At 37.4% G+C, this 10,729-nt stretch overlaps 1 pseudogene; it reads right to left on the bottom strand.

Moving 5' to 3' along the window:
* Positions 1-1,907: 1,907 nt before the first annotated feature.
* LOC120064133 lies at positions 1,908-10,182 on the bottom strand (annotated as a pseudogene).
* Positions 10,183-10,729: the final 547 nt, after the last annotated feature.

Genomic DNA, 10,729 nt, shown 5'->3' with positions numbered 1-10,729 from the left:
CGTTACGGTCTTTGCGTGTCATCAAATAAGCTTGTTGACCAATCAGGACCTGAATATGACTGCACATCACATAAAAATGTAACGCATTCATTATTTTTTACGTTACACATTGATTACACCATCACTCGTATTTCATATGTCACAACGATTCATCGAGACGCATGTTATGATGCTGGTAAAGTTGTTCCGCGCAACTACAGTGCTTGTATTAAAAAAAAAGCGAGCTACATTATGGACGCAAACAATGCTCTTCCCCAAAAACATAGCAAAACGACATAATCTGTTTCAGTAGCTATAGTTAGCTAGCTAACTATATAGCTAGGTGTCATCATCTAAAATAACCCTAATTTATAAGACAGTTCTTATTTGATTAATGGTGCTCGAACCAATCTATGTGAAGTTAGCCACAATAAGGATTAGCCACAATAGTGGACTTTGCGTTTAGCCTTCAAAATGAAAGTCTGTCATTGACAGTGATTATTTTTTACGTTACACATTTACACGTTACACCTAAATGAATACAAATAGTAGAACTATGCAATAATTGAAAAAAATAATGCTAAACCAGGTAGGAATGTTGTTATATAAAATCAACAAAAGACAATAATTTGTTAATTTGACAAAAATCTGTTGAAACCACACCGGATGTATTATACGGCAAGTCTAGACCCAAAAGCCTCCTCAACAGCTTCTACCCCCAAGCCATACGACTGCTGAACAATTAATAAAATCTCCAACGGACAATTTACACTATTCCGTTTACACTCAGTTCCGCACCGTGTTTTCTCTTCAGCCCTTTAGTATAGGAAATGATCTGTCCCCTCAGATAGGCCTTCAATGTGTCCCAAAGAATGAAACTGTCAGGAGCTGAGGGTTTGTTTGCCAAAGTAAAAATATTGATCTGCTCTTTGATGACTGCACAAAATTCAGGTTGCTTTAGGAGTGTAGAATTTAGTCTCCATCTACCTTGTTAGGAATGGAGATTGATAATACCAGAGGGGAATGGTCACTAAGCAATATGGGGAGATACTCGACATCTAACACTCTATGAAACAGTTGTGTCGATAGTAAAAAGTTATCTATGCGTGTGTGTGTCTTGTGTGGGTGTGAATAAAAAGAGTAGTCCCTATCCTGTGGGTGCAACTGTCTCCAGATGTCTAGTAAATTGAGATCTTTCATGAATGACATGGTGAGCTTGCCGGCTTTGGTAAGAAGTAAGGGTTTATCAGAGGACCTATCAAGAACTGTATCTAAACAAAAATTTTAATCTCCTCCAACCAGTAGCCATCCTGGTGGTGCTTGAGCGACCTGAAGGAAGACATTCTGAATAAACATATGGTCATCGAAGTTATGAGCATAAATATTCAATAGGGTCCAAGACTCTGAAAACATATGCCCCTGCACCAAAACAAACCTGCCAGAGGGATCAGAGATGGTGTTGTTGATGCAGAAGGGGATGTGTCTACTTATCAAAATTGCAGTTCCTCTTGCTTTGGAGTTAAAAGAGGACGCAAAAACTTGTCCTACCCATTCCCTCTTCAATTTCTTGTTTTCACTGGCTTCACTGGTTCAGTCCGGATAAGAGAAAACAAACAAACTGCATCTTATCCCCCAGAGAGACCGTCCTGGCTCAGACGTTGTTCAGTTCTTTGAGAAAAGTGTACACTTCTCCCGGTGTGTTGAAGAGATGGCTTCGGCCTTTGTACTGAACTTTCCTCCGCGCAGGGTGGATGAGGTAGCCGGTGATGTTCTTCTCCAACTGTGCTAATGCGCAACTCTGCCTCAGTCGTTCTCAAAAGGAGATCATTCATGGAGGATTTCAGGTCGTCAATGGAAGAATGGAGTTCAGCCGATTTCTTATCAATTTTCATAGAAAGACCTTTATTACCATCCTGAATTTCCCGAGGGGAGTAGCCAGCATGTCGGCAGGCTCGCAAGAGGCTTTTGTAACTCCACGGATAATTCAGGTGTCCAAGATCACAAAAGAAGACAGCCCTCCAACTGCAGTCGACCGAGACTAAAAACCTAGGAAAGAGAACATACTATCAGCACTATTAGCAGATATGTTATTAAAGCAGATTCATGTAATTAAAGAATATTAAAACTATTCAAGAACATACAGCAAATAAGATGTTAAACAGATCCCAACTTACGTTTCTTGACAAGAGGAGTTCTAGGGGGAAAGCAAAGATACAATTTAAAAAAAAAAATGAAATCAGAGAACAAAGCACAGCACTTCGAAAGTTATATCCATGTACAAAATCAATGCACAAGTTCATCTGTCACACAGGATTCAAAACATGTACTTTACATGCTGATATTATTCAATAAAAGGATCTCAATATAATGGATACTTACGTAGAGTCTCCAGAGTCATCAGAGCCACTAGAAGAGCTTGAGGAAATTGTTCTGCTTCTGTCGGAACCTTAAATATGAAAACATTCACCTTGAACATTCCTGAACAAAAGTCACCTTTAAAACAGCGGAAGATTAATTACTTCAATGGATTGCACCACAATATTAGTTGGATAATATTTTTCATAGCATGTAAACAGCATATCCTGTAAATGAACATAATCTATTGACAATAATCACAGTATTGTGTGAATTTGAGTAAGATTCCTCCCACAAGCTATCTGATTTTTATCTCCCTCACCCGCCATGATTATGCTTCACATTTTAGTCCTTTAGCAGACACTCTTATCCAGACCGACTAACAGTAGTGAGTGCATTCATTTTCATAATTTCTTCTTACTACTCCCCCGTGGGAATCAAACCCACAACACTGGCATTGCAACCGCCATGCTCAACCAACTAACATGCCCCAGGGCAGTGATTGGGGACACTGCCCTGTGTAGTGTGCCGTCTTTCGTATGGGACGTTAAACGGGTGTCCTGACTCTGAGGTCATTAAAGATCCCATGGCACTTATCGTAAGAGTAGGGGTGTTAACCCCGGTGTCCTGGCTAAATTCCATCACGGTCACCTAATCATCCCCAGCGTACAATTGGCTCATTCACCCCCCTCCTCTCCCCCAGGTCTTTGCTGTAAATGAAAACGTGTTCTCAGTCAACTTACCTGGTAAAACAAAAAAAAACAGAGCTACATTTGTACATGTGATGTGTGGTAAATAAACAACAAACTGAAAATAATTTATGGGGGAGGAGAGGCCACCATCCAGACATGGGTTTGTTTAAGAACCTATAAGAGGTCTGGATGACTAATAAACTCATAACTTGACAGTGTCTTCAGGTCCACAAAATACCTTGAAGGAGAGTCTGCGTCAAGTATTTGGTGCATTTAAAGTGACATTTAGATTCATTTGCATTCATTGACTGGTTTCAGATTGTTCATTGAAGAACCCGTTTTCAACTCCAAATATGAAGCTATACAAATACAGGAATAAATATTCTTACCAGTCGTATCTTGATTCGGGCACTGGAGAGCATCAGCTGGATGGCTCACTGAAAAGCACCATATTTCTTATTTTAACATGTCAACATTAAACTGTGAAAATCACGTCGTTTTATACTTTCCGTACTGATACCGGGGACATTTAAACAAGAATGCATTAATGGAAGACATAGCGATAGGTCATCACCAGAATAGTTGGGTGATTTATGAAGTCTCTCCACCACAGACCATCTATCTAGGCTCCCCACCGTGTATGGTGATGTCATATTGCTGATTCTGGACTTCATACATCCCTGCTTCAATATCCCAGGGTTTAGTACGGAAAGTATATTGAAGACATACAAGTGAGTGGGGTCACTTATCAATATGAAATGTACTATCACTGACAATAACTCTCCACGTGGCAGTACTCACTTTTTGGTTTCTCCATTTCAGCAGGTTTTGCTAGGGGGAAATACATGTTTTTTTTATTTCAATCAGTAATGGAGGAAATGCCTTGATGGATTATATACATAATTTTTGCAAATATCTTTAATGTTCAACTCCTCAAATTATACTCTTAATGAGAAGGGAAACAACTACCAGACTGAATTTCTTTACTGCCGAAGGGTCATATTTGAGTCCAAGTTTTAGTAAAATAGAAATCTGAATACTCACCATCGATGATCAGAAGAACATTCTTCTCCAGGAGACTTGCTGAGAATTGGAAAAAAGGAACATTTCACAATAACTTCCACCTCACCTTTTCAGTAAGGAAAGTTGAGTAGGTTACTGATTGATATGAAATCCTTCATAAAGGATTCACTCCTCTATTAAATACAGCACAACACAGTTCAGTACTCACTTGGACACTGTTTTTCCTTTCCAGCTGTTGGATCTAGAAGACAGTAGAAAGATTAACGCTATAATAGCCTCCAGAATTTCAAAACCGACTAATCTTTCCCTGTGTAATACTGAAAATGAATGCTATTCCAATAAACAAAGAGTTCAAATGTCAGAATATTTGTTAAACACAATATAATGTTTAGTAGACACTGCAGAAATTTAGTGAAGTAGTTAGAAACCTCTCATTTTGCAGTATTATCAACAGGGACATAGTGGCTAAAAAAATAGGTGGGAACTTACCTTTTCCTTTCCAGCCCTTTCTCTTTATTACTTGGATAAATGGAGAAAAAGATGTGGCAATTAGTTTTTTCCTTCTTTTATCATCATTGGTAATCTAAATCAAACTGTTTCAATCATTTCAATGCCAAAACAAAATACATGTAACACTATGGTGTTGTGTATTATTGACATTCACATGTACATGATGCACTGGATGTTAAATCGTTGCCACATTTGTGTGTCTGTTGGTGTCTATAGTGGTGAAGAGGGCTTGACGTACCAATAACACTGATGACCAATGTGACCAATACAAAGACCATGAAGATGTTGGTAGTGATGATGGCGAGCCCTGAGATCAAAGAAGAATTGCTCAATGTGAATTCATTTGATTTCATTACAAACATAACTCTATAAGTGAAGACATTAACTAGACATTGATTAGATAATTAATCATGTTTTGTGTTAGATCGTGATCAAAACTGATCAGACTCTAGGGGCAGAGGATCACAACATCACTTTTCACAGTGGCCAATAAGAATGCACGTTTGAAAAGAGGCTGCCATATACAACTGGTTTGCTAACAGATGAATAACATATAGAAGTCTAGAACAAAACATTTAGATGTAATATTTAGAAACAAAAACCTGAATTCCGAGGGTCCTTGAGAACTGATTTGGATAATAGGAGAACTACTAACCCGGAGTATTCCTGCTGTTGCTGCGAATGCTGTCCCTGTTAGCAGACAGAACCACATCACCTCTAATGTGTTGGACAGTGCATGTGTAGTTGTACTTCTGTAGGTCTTCAGGCGACACAGTGAGATGGGTTCTCTTCTGATACGTCCCATCCCCATTAGGCAGGGTCTCTTCATGCACCACATCATCATGGATCTCTACTCCATCTCTTCTCCAAAATATCTTGATTGCTTTCAGGTAGAAGCCTGTTGCATGGCAGGTCACAGGACAGGAGGGTTCTTTCTGAAGCAAAGTTACCTGCGGTGGGACTGTGTAAAGCAAATACACAAACATCAGGATATTGTTAAAATATACAATCAAGATATTGATTAAATATAAAGACATCAGAATATTGATCAAATGTACAAACATCAGGATATTGATCAAATGTACAATCATCAGGATATTGATCAAATATATACATCTCTATAGTGTTATTATGTTCTTCAGATGACAGCATCTGGCTGTACACTATTCCAGAGGAAGGCTACTGGACAAGTCAACAAAAAGGACTACTTGTTAAAAAAATTGAAACGTATGCACAAATGTAATTAGAATCTCCAAGAAATAGAAATAGTAAAGCTACTTAAATTGTGTAAAAACAAATTAAGTTTTAATAATAATACCTGTCCTCTCCAGCATGCTTCTCTGATAGAAAACATATTTTTTCAGCCATTCAATACACGTATGGGTTAGATAGTGAATTTTGGCTTCAAGTTTAGGAACATTAGCATCCCACTTTATTTTGGTGATGAGTCCCTGACGAACAGGTGCAATCCATCTTTCATTCTTCAGATCAAATAACAGGAAGTCCTCTCCTCCATATCCATACTGTTCACGTCCCTCTGTAGCACCAGTTTCCTCATCCCACTCACAGCTGTACATTATCTGCAATGTATGGGCACCTAAAAGGGAACAACACATTGTAACATCGATCCTTCAATCTTCAATGAGTGTTTACGATTAGCTATCTATCAAAACATGCTCTGATGACGGCATACTAACTTGTCTGGTTGAAGCGATCTCTTGCAGTGTTCATGTTGTCTTTGAACACCTTCTCAGTCTTCTTAGAAATGTCTGTATTCCTTCTCCAGAAGTCTGGATCCACGGCTCCTTCAACCCACTCCTGTCGAGCTACCAGTTCCTTTGTAGAACTGTCATAGGAATATATTGGTTCCTCATCCAAATACGCAACAGCGCTGAACTCTGGAAGGCCAGTAGGTTGTGGGAGTGCTGTGTAGAAATACTTCAGGGAATGGGTAGCTAGAAAAAAAAATGGCAAACACAGGTATAAATTAATGGATGGGAACCGAAGCAATACTGTTACATAAACACACACAATTACTTGCTGAAATCATGGTAGCACTAGTAACATAGCAGTATAATAATCATGGTAGCATTAGTAACATAACAGTATAATAATCATAGTAACACTAGTAGCATAATCAGTATAATAATCATGGTAGCACTAGTAACATAACAGTATAGTAATCATGGTAGCATTAGTAGCATTACATGTTTAATAATCATGGTAGCACTAGTAGCATTACATGTTTAATAATCATGGTAGCATTAGTAGCATTACATGTTTAATAATCATGGTAGCACTAGTAGCATAATAATCATGGTAGCACTAGTAGCATAACAGTATAATAATCATGGTAGCACTAGTAGTATAATAATCATGGTAGCACTAGTAGCATAACAGTATAATAATCATGGTAGCACTAGTAGCATAACAGTATAATAATCATGGTATCACTAGTAACATAACAGTATAATAATCATGGTAGCACTAGTGACATAACAGTATAATAATCATGGTAGCACTAGTAGCATAACAGTATAATAATCATGGTAGCACTAGTAACATAACAGTGAACAGGCCATTTATAACCTACCTGTTCAACTGTTAAAACCTGGGACATTGATATCCAAAAGGTGCAAAAGGCTTCTCAACAGCTTCTACCCCCAAGCCATAAGACTCTTGAACAGATAATCAAATGGCTAACCAGACTATTTACATGCCTTCTCTTTTATGCTGCTGCTATTCTCTGTTTATTATCTATGCAGTCACTTTAACTCTACCTACATGTACATATTACCTCAACTAACATGTGCCCCCCTCACATTGTACATTGACCCAGTACCGGTACCCCCTGTATATAGCCTTGCTATTGTTATTTTACTGCTGCTCTTAAATTATTTTTTACTTTTATTTATTTTTTACTTATCAATTTTTTTACTTAACGCATATTTTTCTTAAAACTACATTTTTGGTTAAGGGCTTGTAAGTAAGTAAGGCTACAACTACCTGTTGTATTCGACATGTGACAAATAACATTAGATTTGATCAGGTATACATTGACTGACTCTCTTACACACAATCACTCACACCACTTATACTGCTGCCATACTATTTATTATAATATTATTATTTATCCCGCTACCAGTCACTTTCTCCTAATCCCTGCCTACATGTACATATCTACCTCAATACTCCAGTGTCCCTGCACATTGTTCATTTGGTACTGGCATTGACCCTGTATGTACAGCAGCTGCCTCTTATTTATCTCATGTTTTTATGTTCATTTTCCTATTATACTTTTTTAAAATATTGAATACTCCACTGTTGGGAAGGGCTTGCTAGTTAGGCGTTTCACTGTACTGGTGCATGTGACAAATAAAACTTGACCTTGAACATTGTGTGTTTACAAAAACAAATGAAAACAATGGAGGACACCCTTATATTTAGGTATAGTCTAATGGGGTAAGGCAGTTGTACTTACGAGGCATGTGTTCAAGAATCAATGATTAAATACTATTAATTTAAATGTCTATTAGACTGTAGTTCTAGGCGTATTGCACATACCGTGGTATCCTATTTATATGTCACATTATTTTAAATCAATGAGTAGGCTATATATATTTTAATATTTTATGTACCCTTTGAGTAAAAAAAAAGACACACCTGCGCATGTCATGGGAATACCAATAATGGTAAAATATGAACAATCATATTTGAAACTATTAGAAATAGCCTAGTTTTAGCAGTCATTTAAAATCTGCAAAACAATCACATTTCCAGGAAATTAGATGAATAAACATCGGACACACATGATTGGCTGAAAACTCCAGTTGTGCACATCCTCACTTATATCCAGGCAGACTGTACTGGTGCAGGTTGTAAATGAAAGTAATTCGACAGATTATGTTGACACAACGGGCAATACTGACCCTGAAGATCAACAAAAGGTTACATTGAATTAGAAATGTAGTAATATTGTGCTCCAGTAATTTAGTAAGATATTTAGGGTAAGTTATTGTAGACTAGTGGGAGATTTAGAAAACAAATGCAATGAGTGTGCTTGCCTTAGAAGTCTAAAGTAATTTAGCCTGTTTTGTGTATGCTCCGTTTTTTTGCCTCCTAGAAAACATAAATAATGCCAAATATGTTTCTCTATTTGGACACAAAACGTACAATTAGGTTATATAATTTAATGGGTGTAAACACACACGCATACTTACTTATTAAAATCATGTTAGCACTAGTAGCATAACAGTGAAGATGGTAAGCCTTTTGACAACCGAGTCCTACTTTGATATCAGGTATGTTTGTTTACAAAAACAAAATGGAAACAATGGACCAAAGCCTTGAAATACAGGTATAGCCAATCTGGCTAAGACGGTAACGTTAACTAACTTTATGAAGAATTGTATTCTTCAAGAATCAATGATTATATATAATTAATTGAAATGTCCACTGGGCATAACGGCTAGGCCTATTGCACATTCAGTACCTTGGTACCCTAAATATATTCTTTCAAATCAAGGGATAGGTTAAATATTTATATTTGATGTAACGTTACCACCTACCCTCTGAGTGGAAAAAAATGACTCACCTGCGCATGTCACGAGAATCAAATACGTTACCAATAAGGTAGAAATATGAACAATCCTATTTGAAACGGTATACATATTTAAAACTATGAGACATAGCCTTCCAGTAACTTCTTGATACCTCAATAGAAACAAAACAATTTAAGGGAACAATATCAACTTTGGACAAGCGCGATTGGCTGAAAAATCTAGTTGTACACATCATCACTTATATCCAGGCAAACTGTACTGGTTCAGGTTGTAAATGAAAGTAACTTCCGAGATCACTGACGAGACACAATACGCCATACTGACCCTGAATAATAAAAAGGTTACATTGACTTTTAAACTGAGTAATATTGTGCTCCAGTAATTTAGTAAGATATTCAGGGAAGGTGTAGTCTAGTGTTAGAGATTTAGCTACAAGAAAGGTTGCATTTCTTTAAACAATGAGTGTGCTTGCCTTAGAAGCCTAACTTAATGCTTTGTGTACGCTCCACATTTGCTTTGCCTCATAGAAAATATTGTTTCTCTATTTAGGACAGAACACATATAGACTACGATTAGGTTTGTTTATTTTTTTATATATATAATCATCAACCCTTCCCTGGCTGCAGAGCCTGACACTCAGTTTGGCAATAATCTCGGAACTCCAACCTACATTACCACATTCAAGTTTAAAAGAAAATAGCGTTGTTGGATGGTTTTTATTTTACTTCCGAAACGGCGTTTGATTTAGGACAATCATTTAGCCTCTTTAAGGCTAACCAAACAAAAGAAAGGCTCTCACCTGAGTTTGCTGTAGGCAGGTTGAGACACAGCCATAACACCAGGATTTGGCCTACCATGTTTAATGTTAAACAACGGTTGGTAGCAACGTTGCCAGTAACCGCTGGTGTACGCTCGGTAGACTTTTCTGCACCAAATCCATAAAGTGTAGACCCGTTTCCTTGTCGTTTCTTATAAAATAGTGTAATGAAACAGCAAGGAGCAGGTCTCGAACCCTCGACAACCTAGACCGAGGTCCGGTGTGCTATCGACTGTGCTGTGTGTGCTATCGACTGTGCTGAGCAGAGTCTATTTCCGCGGTTATAAACCCAGGGTCGTTACAATAGATTTGGGCGCATACAAATTTAGCGAATGATTAATACGGGTTTAACACTGTCACATGTAACTAGGCAGAGTCTGCCATGTCCATAAACATTCACTCTGTCACGGCCTAGCAAATCCTGCAGGACTTGTTTTTCATCTCTTTTACTAGAAACGAAACACATTTTCCAAATGCTTACTTGAAATGAAACGCGTTTTTCAACTACTTTAATAAAAAATAAAACATGTTTTCAATTGCTTTACTTGAAAGTAATTCATGCAAAATGTTCAAGTAATTTCAATTAATTCGAAGCAAAACAATCTAAGGGAACAATATCAACTTTGGACAAGCGCGATTGGCTGAAAAGTCTAGACAGATCGAAATTTACTAGGGGTGGTCCAAAATAGGGGAGGGTTGTCAAAGTTTTATATATATATATATATATATATATAGTACCACTCAAAATGGAATCATGCAGTAACCAAAAAAGTGTTAAAGAAAACAAAATA

This window comes from Salvelinus namaycush, chromosome 19 (genome assembly GCF_016432855.1).
Source record: "Salvelinus namaycush isolate Seneca chromosome 19, SaNama_1.0, whole genome shotgun sequence".
Lineage (NCBI taxonomy): Eukaryota > Metazoa > Chordata > Actinopteri > Salmoniformes > Salmonidae > Salvelinus > Salvelinus namaycush.
Note: the sequence above shows the minus strand (reverse complement) of the source record. Positions and strands in the feature narration are given on the sequence as shown.